The sequence below is a fragment of the Silene latifolia genome, chromosome 2 (assembly GCF_048544455.1).
Source record: "Silene latifolia isolate original U9 population chromosome 2, ASM4854445v1, whole genome shotgun sequence".
Taxonomy (NCBI): domain Eukaryota; kingdom Viridiplantae; phylum Streptophyta; class Magnoliopsida; order Caryophyllales; family Caryophyllaceae; genus Silene; species Silene latifolia.
The window spans coordinates 129,628,025-129,641,694 of record NC_133527.1 but is presented as its reverse complement, the minus strand read 5'-3'; positions in this window follow the sequence as shown (position 1 = coordinate 129,641,694).

Here is a 13,670-nt window from a genome sequence, read left to right as displayed (position 1 = left end):
GGGTAAATGAAAAAGTTAGTGGAAAATGAGGTGGACGAATAAGAAAAGGAAAGAGAAAATATGGGGAGCCTCACCTTTGCAGATGCTCTAAAGGTCACAAATTGACCTTTTGGCTTTAAAGGTCATCCTAATTTTTGTGTTAAGTGATAATTAGTGTGACCAAGTAAGGTCATAACCTAGCAATTAACCTTACTTGAAAATGGTCTTATTGAAACAGTCAACCGTGGAAATTAATCCCAACTTCTTGGGTTAGGTTGGGACAGTCAAAATTGCGACTTGTAATCTCACGTTTTTACTTATTTGTCATTTTGATATCAACTGATTTGTCATTTTGATGTCAACTCATTTAAGCGTCTTTTTATCGTAAATTATATCCTACTCTCAGAAATAGGGAGCAGAATACTCTCATGATAGTTATAGAGCCATCGAGGAAAAAAATAAAAAATAAAAAAAAAGGTTTTTCTCAACTGTACCCTCGCGTATCAGAGATTACTAATTATACCCCTAAGCTTACCTAATGGTTCCCAACCGTGACTAAACTTGGCTACTCCGTTTGTTTTGGCAGTTAAGTGCTACCATGGCACGCCTTATGCCAACATGGCTACTTACATGGCATTATATTGACGGTTTTTCTTATTTATCGTCTCACTTACGTTTTATCGACTTTTAATTATTTGCAATGACCAAACTACCCTTATTATTTTCTGATTCCGAATCAAAATCGATCTAATTAAATCCAGAAAATTTCGCCCAAATCCTCTTCAAACCACCCTCTAACTCAGTCTTATTCAAACTCAGAAACCCGACTTCACATCGTTATTGAGCCCAAATCCTTAATCGCAGCATCCAGCACCCCAATAGCTTCACACAATAAATAACATGGATTTGGGGGTTAGGGTTTCAAGGGTACCTGAGAAAGACGCCGCAACAATGAGCGAATAAGGAGCGCGATAGTGGATTACGTCGCAGCAGGGGACGCAGTGGCCGGTGTCGACATCGGGTGGAGAGGTACAGATCAGCAGCGGAAGAACGGTGTCCGACAGATATGTGCGTCACATCGGTGAGCGACGAGTGTGGCACGGACCCACGGAGGCTGACAGACGTGGGGGCAGAGCAAGGTAGGAGGCGGTTTGGGTTGAGGAATGGGATAAAGTGAAGAGGTTGGTGAGTGTGAATAAGGCGGGACATTACAAATAATTAAAAGTCGATAAAGCGTGAGTAAGACGATAAATAAGAAAAACCGTCAATATAATGAAATTAAGGATATGACTTGTGAATGGTAGAAGGGGTTTTAGTAATGTCATGTTGGCTGCCAAGTCATGCCTTGTTGGCACATTAAGCGTGCCATGTTGGCAATTAACGACATCATTTGACGGAAAATTGGAGATTAGCCACGGTTGGGAGCCATTAGGTAAGTTTAGGGGTACAATTAGTAATCTCTGATACGTGAGGGTACAGTTGGGAAAAGTGAAAACCACGGGGGTATAGATGGGAAAATCCCTAAAAAAAAATAATAACTAGCCACTACATCTTCATACAGTACGTTATTAGTTTGTTCTTCTTTTCAAATTACTCAATTTACAAGTTTATTAAAATCTTATCATATTCATGAAATTCATAATTTTAATTTATTTGTACTCAAATTTATCAAGTTTATGAATCATAATCATCAAAATAAATCATCATATTCATTTAAGTTAAAATGAATATAATTGTGTCTTAGGGTGAATATCACACTAAGTTATATATATTCATCAAATTACCCTGTCATATTCACTAAACTCAAAATGAATATAATGGTGTTATATGATGAATATCATAGTACCTAATACATATTCATTATGTTACACTATCATATTCACTAAACTGAAAGTGAATATAATAGTTACATATGATGAATATCACACTAGATAACATATATTCATCAAACTAAATTACCATATTCACTAAATTAAAAGTGAATATGATAGTATCATATGATAAATATCACACCCGAAATCACAAATTTAACCATGAATAATGAAAGAAAAAACGGAAAAAAATCAATTCAATTAATAGTATATGCGATTTTTAGGGTTTTAACGTAGTTTCAATACTTACCTGATTAAATAATCGATCAAAACATAAAACGAGATTACAAAACTAATAGGATGGATGAAAAATTAAATTTGTGCATAATTTATTTGGTGAATATAGAAGCTGTAGATTTGAAATAGGAAAAAGAATGGTTATTTATTGTATAACTACTTAATGGTGGGGATGTTGGGTGTTTTTATTTTATTTATTTATTTTTTTAATAGGGAGAGTATGAAGTACCATACACCTGGATGTAGGGTATAAGAATTGGATATATAAGCGTATTTTTGGGCCAAACACAATATTTTTTTAAAATTAAAAAGAAATTCGCAAAAATTAAAAATTCATATGTTTACCCTTAAAAATAGAAGCACCAAGTTATAATTCCAACACTTTCAGAAAATTAAGCTTAAAAAAACAAAAACTCATTTTTGAGAAGTATAGCCAAATATGCTCTGTTGGAAAATAGCTCAAAAATGTTGTTCATGAGTTATGGCCTTAGTTTGAAATCAGTCAGCATCAAAATCGCCCCTCATAACAGAGACACTCTTTACATAGAAGAAGAAAAAAAATTAATTTGTAATTTCAAAACCAAAATTAATAATCACTTCATTTCACTTCTATTGTCCTTCCTTCATAGTATGATAAATGACAAATTATCAATATTGCCCTAATTTACTAATCACCATTCCCTCCATCCAAATGACATTGCCCTCATTCTCGTTAATTCAAAGGATAAAAGTGATAATTTTACCTTACTTGAATCCGTCATAAAATAAAGGTAAGATATTTCATAAAATAAATAAGTATTACAATAATATATTAATATCTAATTAAGTTATTTTATGGAAACTAAGTTGGTCCATTATATGGTGAGATTTACCTAAGATTCCGTTCCCATTATTATCTCCATAACTTGCCGCTCACAATTTAGGAAACTGTTCGGTTGACTATTTGAAGGCAAAAGTCTATATAAAGGGAACGTATTTATTATGATTAAGGTTCACCAAGCCTACCTCATTAAGAAAATAGACCATCTAAATTGTGAGGTTGAGGGTTTGAAAATCAAAGTAGATTTAGGAATTAAGAATCCGGGTTATTCATTACGGAGGATCCATATTTCAAACAATGGCTGGAGGGAAATAATTGCTCTCTTTTATCGCTTCCGCATTCAGTTTATACATGTTCATTATATGACTATAATATATTAATTTAGATTATAGAACTTACAGTTGGTATCAGAGAGAGTAATTGCCTCTGTCTTACTTGAATCCGAAAAAAATAATTTTTGTCTTGACTTCTTAATCGCGTGTTGTGTATTTGGAGAATGCTCTTTCCTGGTTTTAATAGAATTAAATAGTTGAAGGAGATGGTTTAATCTTGCACACAAACTGTTGAATTTCTTGAATTTGCCGAATTTATCTATCTTCTATCATGCTCCGTATTAGGGAAATTAATTAACTGAAGGCAAATTCCACCACTTTGTCCGTATGTATACTGAATCACTTTTTCACATGTTTGATGTTTGACATATTAATTTCATTGCTTTATGCATGTAATACCCGCCCTACTACGGACCCGTTGACTGCCTGTTGACTGACCTTAGACACTTGTTTGACCTCTTAGAACCTTTCATACAAACGGACTTAGAACTTAGTGATCTTGGGGAATGGGAACTCGATCTAGCGTAGACCACTCGATCGAGTAGTCCTGTGACTTGATCGACTAGAGGCCACTCGATCGAGTAAACTACATACTCGATCGAGTATGTCGAGTTCAGCGTTAATATATAAATCGTGAAGTCGTAAACCCAAATCAGTTTTCATTTTCATTTCTCCCAAAACCTATCGACGCCACACCTTCTCTCTCACCATATTTCAACCTTTTTGAGATCCCACACACTTGAAGACACCATGGGGACGAACGCTTGAGTCGGGTCGCGATCTTGTCGCCGGAATGCCAAGCATAGGTAAGTCATCATCATCATCCTTAGGTTTCGTTGTGGTTATGGTTGTTAGTAATAGAGGTTTTCCTACTGGTTGTGATAGGTGTTGATGGAGGTTGCCTTGCCTTCATATGGATGTATGCGATGTTGGCTGTTGATTACTAAAGGTTGGTTTTTGCTACTTAGTACTGTTGATTGGATGTCATGTGTGGTGCGTGTTATTTCCGATTGTGTAATAGTATTATTGTGTTTGTGTGCAAGGTGCGTCCCTGGCTGAGTGGAGTCATCTTCGGGAATGTCTTCACACCCTTGTTCCGCCCCTTGTCATTCCCGTCACAAGGGAGATGTGCACATTAATGGTCATTGGCTTATTCGCTCTACAGTTTTGAGCGGGGCTTAGGTGGTAAGGCTGCGGTCCCCACTGGCGGTGTGGATTACTGGTTGCGGTTAGTAATCTGGCAGGACTATACCTTCGGGTTAGTCAGGTGATTTGTGAATTATTGGAGTTGGAGGCTTGTACTTTTGTTGTACCATGTTGTGTATGTTGTTCTTTAGTTACTGACCTTGTGTGATTTTGTCCATGTTTCTTTCTTATTATGTGTCTGCAGTGATCCATTACGGCGAGCAGCTAGTCTTAGTAGGTGTTGATATATAGAGCCTAATTGGGTGCGTTGGTGGGACATGTCTTTCACCGAGTCTTGGCGTTGAGTATTTTCACCATAGTTATTTTGCTCATCAGTTGTATCTTTCGTTTGTTGAGTTTAAGCTTGTAATAAACTTTAATAGTTCTTTTATTGACGTTGTGATATACTATTCCTCAGGCAACTGAGATGGTAATGCCCTTATCTACTAGGAAAGGTCTTGTTAAGGCTCCTTGTTAGATGGGGGTGTTACAAAGTGGGATCTGAGCGACGATTTTGGAACTTGTAACCAATGAACATAATAAACGTAGTGAGTCAAATAAAATGAACCTGGTGTATGTATGTTGGGAGCCCTTTGCGTATTTGATTTAGGGTGAGAAGACGCCCTCATTCCAAAATCATAGCCCCAATATACTAAAGTCAGCCACTTCGAATGGGGATATTAAGTCGGAAATTGTATGAACATGTGTGTGTGTGTGATGTGCAAGTATATGCATAGAGGTAATGTCACGTCTGTAGTTGCTAGAGTATGTGATGCATGATCGTTTTTTTTTAATAATTGTGTGCATGGGTATGTGGATGGTACAAGTGGGATGTATTAGAAGCATGTGTATGGATATGTGGTGGCATATATGTTGATAACTGGTTTGAACGTTTCCAATATTTGATGAACGGTATAAGTATATAATCGTTGTAGGATTAGATATGTATGTGAATAAAATAGAACATCGTTGCCACTATGGGTAGACATGTGGGTTAAGGTATGTAATAGTAGATTCATGATAATTTGGAACGCAATAGTGTGGTGTTATAATGTATCATTTGCAATGATTTTGTTATATCAAAGTGATAGAAGTTGATAGTACTAGTATAAGGGATAACTAGCGACGAGTTCTAAGTATGCTTTAGACTCCGAGCAATATGTTGTTTTGCAGGAACGACCAATCAATTCAGATCATTCGTTAGGGATTTTGACTTATTACTCGACCGAGTAAGAGGGAGTACTCGACCGAGTAGGTGGGTCACTCGATCGAGTTAGCTGAAAACAGAAACGATGTTAATTCTGCCTTATACCGAAACTCGACCGAGCACCCCTAACTCGATCGAGTAGAGGCTACTCGATTGAGTGCCGCTGTTACAGAACATGGGTCTTTAAAATTTTCGGGACTTATATCTTATATCCTTCTCATTATTTACCCCTTATTTCTTCTTTCTAACCCTAAATCTCTCATATTCTTTATTCTCTACAAAAAATTTGGTGAAATTTGTGCTTGGTTTCTTCCAAATCGTCCTAAGTTCATTCGTCTTATTAGATTTACAAACTAATTCAAGGTAAACTTTTTACTTCTTTCTTTGATTTTGATGTAATTAGAAGCATATGTTAGCATTTTAATTCCTGAAATTTTGATTTTTATGCCTTACGATTGTGTTATAGTTGCTAGATATTTATGCCTTACAACCGACCTCCGACATACACGATAATCACAATATACAATAAACAACATTTCATGCCGGCCAAATACATTAATCATTATGAGACACATTCCCAAGTATGTTATGAACATTTCATGTCGGCCAAGTACAAGGTGAAATGAAGGAAGGATAAGGTGAGCAATCTCCTAATCCAAGCTTGAATTCCATTAGAAGGTGTTTGTAAGGGTTTTAGAGATAAGAGAGAGGATTTGGAGTGATAGGAAAGAAGGATAAAATGATTTAGGATAAGATCCCGAAATATGCTTTATCATGTACTATTTAGCTGCACTCGGTTGAGTGCCGAGTCCACTCGGCTGAGTGCCACTCACTCGGTCGAGTACTGTCGTATTAGGGCGAGTACCAGCCACTCGATCAGTGGAACGCTCTACTCGGTCCACTACAGACTCACTAGGTCTAGTCTAGGTTCTACTTAGTCTAGTGTATGACTATAGTTTACTCTCGAGTAGTCTCTCATCAGGTTCGATGGTCATCTTACGCATCTCAAGGTTCTTGTACGAGTCCCACCAAATCTGGGTATTACATCATGCAAAAACCAATAACCCAACAATAAAACAAAGGGATTAATAAGGGTAATTAAAGAAAGATTTAGGCCCTGTTCTTTTGGACTGAAATTGTCTGAACTGAACTGAACTAAACTTAATGGAGTGAATCAATCGAATCAACTTAATGGAGTGAATCAACTTAAATCAAATCGAATCGATCGATCGAATCAATCGAATCAATCAATCAATCGAAATAATTATAAAAAGATATTATTATTATTATTATTATTATTATTAATAAATATTATTATAATATTATTCATTAATAATAATAATAATAATAATATATTAATATTATTATTATTAATAAATATTATTATAATATTATTCATTAATAATAATAATAATATATTAATATAATCTAATAATCTAATAAGATATATAAAAAATAAAATATTAATATAATAATAAATAAAGTAATACTAATAATATATTAGTAATATAAATGATAACATTATTAATAATAATATAATATATTAATAATAATAACTAAATAATAATTAAATAATAATAATAATAATAATAATAATATAATAGGTCTAATGTAATAACTTATTAACATAATAATATTAAATATAATAATAATAATAATAATAATAATAATAATAAATATGTGATTAATAATATTAATAATGAGTATATTAATAAAATAATAAATATTAAATAATAACTTATTAATATAATAATATTAAATATAATAATAAAAATAATAAATATGTTATGAATAATATTAATAATAATAAATATATTAATAAAATAATAAATATAATAATATAATAATAATAATAATAATAATAATAATAAATGTATTAAATATAAATATAATAATATAAACAATACGAATTAATTATTAATAAATATAATAGTAATATAATAAATATAAAAATAATATAATAAAAATAAAAATAAAAATAGTAAATACATTAATATAAAAATAATAATAAGAATATCAATAAGAATAATAATAGTAATGTTGAAATAAACTGAATCAATTGAATCGAATCAATTGAATGAATCAAGTGAATGAATCGAATCAATTGAGTGAATCAATCAATCGAAATTAAGTCCAAAAGAATAGGGCCTTAGTGTCTTACAATAAAACAGATGAAACCCTTGGGATTAGATCATGATTAAAAGACTAAGGCCCTGTTCTTTTGGACTGAAATTGTCTGAATCGAATCGAATCGAATCAATCAATCGAATCGAACTTAATGGAGCCGAATCGAATCGAATCGAACTTAATGGAGTGAATCGAATCGAATCGAATCTGAATCGAATCGAACGGAATCGAATCGAATCGAAATAATAATAAAAAGATAATAATAATAATAATAATAATAATAATAATAATAATAATAATAATAATAATAATAATAATAATAGTAATAATAATAATAATAATAATAATAAATATTATAATAAAAATAATACCAATAATAATAATAAATATTATTATAATATTATCGATTAATAATAATAATATATTAATATAATCTAATAATAATAATCTAATAAGATATATAAAAAGTAAAGTATTAATACAATAATAAATATAGTAATAATAATAATAATAATAATAATATATTAGTAATATAAATGATAACATTATTAATAATAATATAATATATTAATAATAATAACTAAAAAATAAATAATAATAATAATAATAATAATAATAATAATAATAATATAATAATAATAATAATAATAATAATAATAATAATAATAATAATAATAATAATAATAATAATAATAATAATAATAATAATAATAATAATAATAGGTCTAATATAATTGAAGAGTCGAGGACGAGGGCACCTAAGAGGGGGAGAGGGTGAATTGGGTGTCTATTTAAAATTTAAGCTTAATGAAAGCTTCTTTAAAACTCTTAAACACTTTAAACAATGCTTAGATGAAAGGAGAAGTCGATACTTAGAACTAGAGAGTTAGAAGTATTCAACAACGATTCAGCAAGCAGAAGTTACAGTGCACTCAACAGTTGATTCTGTAAATAAAAACGTGAGTAGAGTGCGCAGCGGAAATAAAACGAAATAGACACGACTAACGATGTTTTAAAAAACTGGTTCGGTCACTAGTCCGCGACCTACGTCCAGCGCTATTTTATTAAACGTCTCAGAAGTAAACTCATACAAATTAAGACCACCCCGAATAATAAAACAACTCCCCAACCTACTCCGGTTGCTAATGCTTAAAAGCTACTCCGCTTCCAAGACTTTTGCTTTGGGCTACTCCGCCGAAAGACTCCTTGCTTAAAGCTACTCCGCAATAAGACTCTTGCTTTGGGCTACTCCGCCGAAAGACTTCATGCTCAAAAGCTACTCCGCTTCGAAGACTTCGTGCTTAAGGATAACTCTATCCTAAGACTTTTGGTTCTACCCGTTTGTTACAAGACCACTTATCTCAATGTTGTTCACTCAATTGAACGGAGGAGATAAAGTTTAAGTACAAAACACGGGATCCTTGAACACGACTAAAACGACTAGGTGCAACAACAAACTCAAGTAAAAGACTCAAAAGATAAATAAACAAACTTGCAAAATATTCAAAGATTTGAAAATGATAAACGGTTTTGCAAAGTTAATTTACTCGATTGAAAGCTTAAGTCTTTTTCAGTTTAAAACTCGTTTGTTGCACACTTGTAAAAATGAATTAAGCAAGCTATTTATAATGTTCAAGTAGTATACTTTACATTAAAATATCTTACACTCATAAGCACAAGTGATTAAAATAATGTAAGTAGTTTGCTTGGGCAACATGCAAAGCCATCCGAATTTCTCACCAAGAAACCGAGTATTCTTCCTCAAGAAATCGGTGCCTAAGATTGCAAGAAATCAGGTTGTGCACACATACAAAAATAGGCTGGGTTTTTCAACAAGAAACAAGCATAAATGGTTGTGTTTATGGGAACCATAAACATTTCCATAAATGTAAAAGCAAACAACCCATTTATAGTAAGTGTCTTATTGTTTAAGCAAACTCCTTAGCAAGTCATTGAAAGCTCTATATTCTTTAAAAGACTTCAAAGTATTTCCAGAAAACATTTGTGAAAGTTGAAAGCACTTTAACAAAGATTCAAATATTTTCGAAATATTTCTTTCAAAGACGAGCCTTAATTAATGTTGACTCAATGTTGTTTTTGCACCTAAACGTAAATTCGTGTTAAACGATCACCTTACAACACATGACATTAGCACTAATGACTATCTTCATCTTTGATCTTCATGATGACATTCTTGATAACCTTGAATTGACAATTGGAGCTTCATGCTACATGGTTAAACTTAAGAGGCACACAATTAAATAACAAATGAGATTAATTTGTCTTAAGGCATCATCAACACTAGCTTAATCAAATTGGGTTTCTTCAATTTCCCCCTTTGATGATGGCAAGACAAATAAAATTCAGTGTGCAATTCCCCCTTAATCCATGGTCAAGGTTAACAAGTCAAAACATGATCAAAATAAGATGCATAAATACATGGTCATTGAAAATTAGTCAAATTTTTCGTTAGCCTAGGTAGAACATATTATCGTCAAGCAAACATAGGTACGGTGTACGCAAGCCTAAGAGTCATTGAATCACCACCTGCAATTTTAAACAACTTCCCCCTCTTGACATCATCAAGTAGGAAGAACACAAGTCTAAATAAGGATTAGAGTTATACAAAACAAATTGTTCAACAACTAACAACATAACCAATATTAGTAAAAGATATCACAAACATAAAGCCAAGGTAAAAAGGGATTAGAAAGGCTTTTGTTTTGATTAGGCAATGGCATGGTTATGGCAAAAGGCTTGGTACGGCATTAGGCATAGGCTATGAGCAAGAGATCAATCATCGGTTTCTTCGGTTTCATCTTCTCCAACCAACCCGTGAACCATCTCCATAAGCTCTTCATTTTGACCCTTAACCTCCTTGAGTTCCTTACGCAAACCCGACACTTCCAAACGAAGACCCGCAATCTCACTCATTTGAGCATGTTGGAGATCCAACAAGGCTTTAACATCCTTAGTGAGACGTGTCATAGAAGACGATTGCATAGAGGAGGAGGCGACATCCGTAGCCTTCATACCCGACCAAATACGAGCAAGTTTATCACCTTCAATTTTCAAGTACATTTGTGATAAAACTCCCGAGGTCATAGTGTCACACATGTGATCCACACCGAAACTAGTCGAGTCCACAATATCCATTTTCTCAAAAATGACCGATAACCACATCCCATATGCTAACACGGTGGAACTATCAACCTTACGCTTCTCAACAATCTTAGCAAGATGATCAATGTGAGAGAACATCAAAGCGGGTAGGTTAATTTGAAGGTGTTTAACAAGATAATAAATCAACCACATGTCTAGCACACCACACACACCACGGCTCTCATTACATGGAATCGAGGTTCTAAAAATGAAATTGAAAAAGAACCGGTGGTTTATTTTGATTTCTCTCGGTTTTAGTGTGATAGGGGACGTAGCTTTGGGACTTAGAAACATTGTAACGGTCAAGGAACTTATACCATCAATAGTCGGCAAACCACCCTTAGGAAATGAGGACAACCCGGTTGTAGGAATACCGAGCAATTTCCCGACAATTTCAACATTGAGACATAAGGGTTTGTTATTGATAATGGCGGTAAGACTACCCGATTGGACATCGACTTTGACCGTAGTATAAAATTGAACAATCTCCGCTAAATAAACTCGATTATAGAGATTAAGAAGACTCTCCCACTTTTGTGCATGAATTGCATCTTTAAAGAATTTAAAAGCGGGGGACGAATCATACCATTCGAGTTCATAGCGACGGCCCGAATTAAAGTTCCCTTGAATGACATGCTTGCAACAATCAAATATTTCCTTTGGAAAGTGATACCCATGAAGAATTTCAAGTGCCTTGGACTTGTTCTCATCAAGAGGTTGCTCAATAGCAATCATAGCACTATTCGATTCATTGAATTCCTTTGCCATTTCCTCCACTTTCCTTTTCCTTGAGATAACCCGAGTCACTACAACGAAAACGCGGGAAACTGACGGAAAAATTAAGGCCATACTGACGGCATTTCCGTCGGTATTTCAATTTCCTGACGGAAAATCCGTTAGAAATCAGGGTCAGCTTATTTCGTCAGTAAAATACCTGTACTGACGGAATTTCCGTCGGTCTTCCAAAATACTGACGGATCTTTGACGGAAAATCCGTCTTTAATTCTAGGTCAAAAGTGACGGAAAATCCGTCAGTTTTTTGCATTACTGACGGAATTTCCGTCAGTGTTATCTGACACGTGGCATTCCACGTAGTTTTCTGAAATCACATTAAAAGAGGGTAGTGACGGACTTTCCGTCAGTATTTTCTTTTTACTGACGGAAATTCCGTCAGTTGCTAGACACGTGGCAGATCAGTCTGGTTGAAAAAATGACATTAAAAAGAGGGCAGTGACGGAATTTCCGTCAGTATTTCCACTTTACTGACGGAATTTCCGTCAATTGCTAGACACGTGGCACTTTGACTTGGTCAACGCGCCAATAGATACTGACGGGGTATCCGTCAGGAAAAGTTACTGACGGAAATTCCGTCACAAATCCGTCAGTAACCCGTGTTTTCTGACGGCCTCTTTTTTCCGTCGGTAGGGCCGTCACTAACCCGCGTTTTTCTTGTAGTGAGTGGACATTCTCCTTGCTTTGCCTTTCGGTTTGGGAACGGTTTCCTCCTTGAATAACTCGTCATCATTGAAGACGGCATTCAATTTCTCCGTGTCAAGTTCCGTTTCCACAACCGTTGCCTCACTCACGGTTTTGCCTCTCCTTTTTCTCCTTTTATTTCCAACCATATCCTTCAACATCTCATCATCACCAACACTTCCCTTCGATTTCGATTTTGATTTCGATTTTGATTTTGATTTCGATTTCCCATTACTCTTCTCACCGGATTCCTCAACAACATTCTCAACACTCTTTTCTTTTTCCTCACTTTTTTCAATTGATTTTTCAACACTCTTTTCTTTTCTTTTTTTCAATGTTTTCCTCATTCTCCTCTTCACTTTCATTTCTCTTTTCCTCACTGTTTTTCTCTCCTTCCTTCTCGGCATCCTCATCAACAATCTCCTCATCATTTTCACTTTCCTTACCAACACCAACATCAACTCCCTCAACTTCTTGAATGATTGGATTTCCATCATCATCAACTTCACCAACAACCCGTGTGCTTCCTTCTTCACCTCGGTTTTTTGCATGCGGCATATTCAAATCGAATTTTTGATTGAACACCCGACTTGAGAATCTCCTAGCCTCGGCAGCTGTTTTAGGACGATTAGCAACTGATTTCTTCCTTGTCATTGGGGTTTTTGGCACAAAGACTCTAGGTTTTTTTGGTGGTTTTTGATTTTGGGCAGTTTTTGATCCAAGACTTTCGATTTGCGGTTCAACCGATGGTATTTTCGGCTTGTAGGAGTCTCGGATTTGCTTCAAAGTTTTCTTAGTTGATTTTGGAGGCATGATTCTTATAGTGAAAGTAAAAGTGACAGTTGGGAGAGGTATGCTTTTGACGGTTTTGGCGAATATTTGGGGAAGGTGTAATTTTTTAAATATTTTGAAAGTGAGTAAAGAGGTCATGATTTAAGAGTTGAAAATTTGGACATGTAGTAAATGAGGTGAATAGTGTTTTAGGCTTTTTTATTTGATTGGTTGAGAGGAAGGTGGGTGTAGCCGGTTAGGTGGGGTTTAGGCGGCTAGGACATGGGTAATGGGGAAAGGAGATTTGATGGTTAGATGATGGTTGAGTGGCTCCATGTGAATAATATCTTTACCCATTGGATTTACATGCAAATTAATCATCTAATTCATTGATTAATACTAACACATAATCACTTATAAAAACAAATGTAACATCTGCTCTAGTCAATCATCGAGGGCAAGTCGTCATAAAATTTTACGCGGAATCCAACAAACCAATTTCC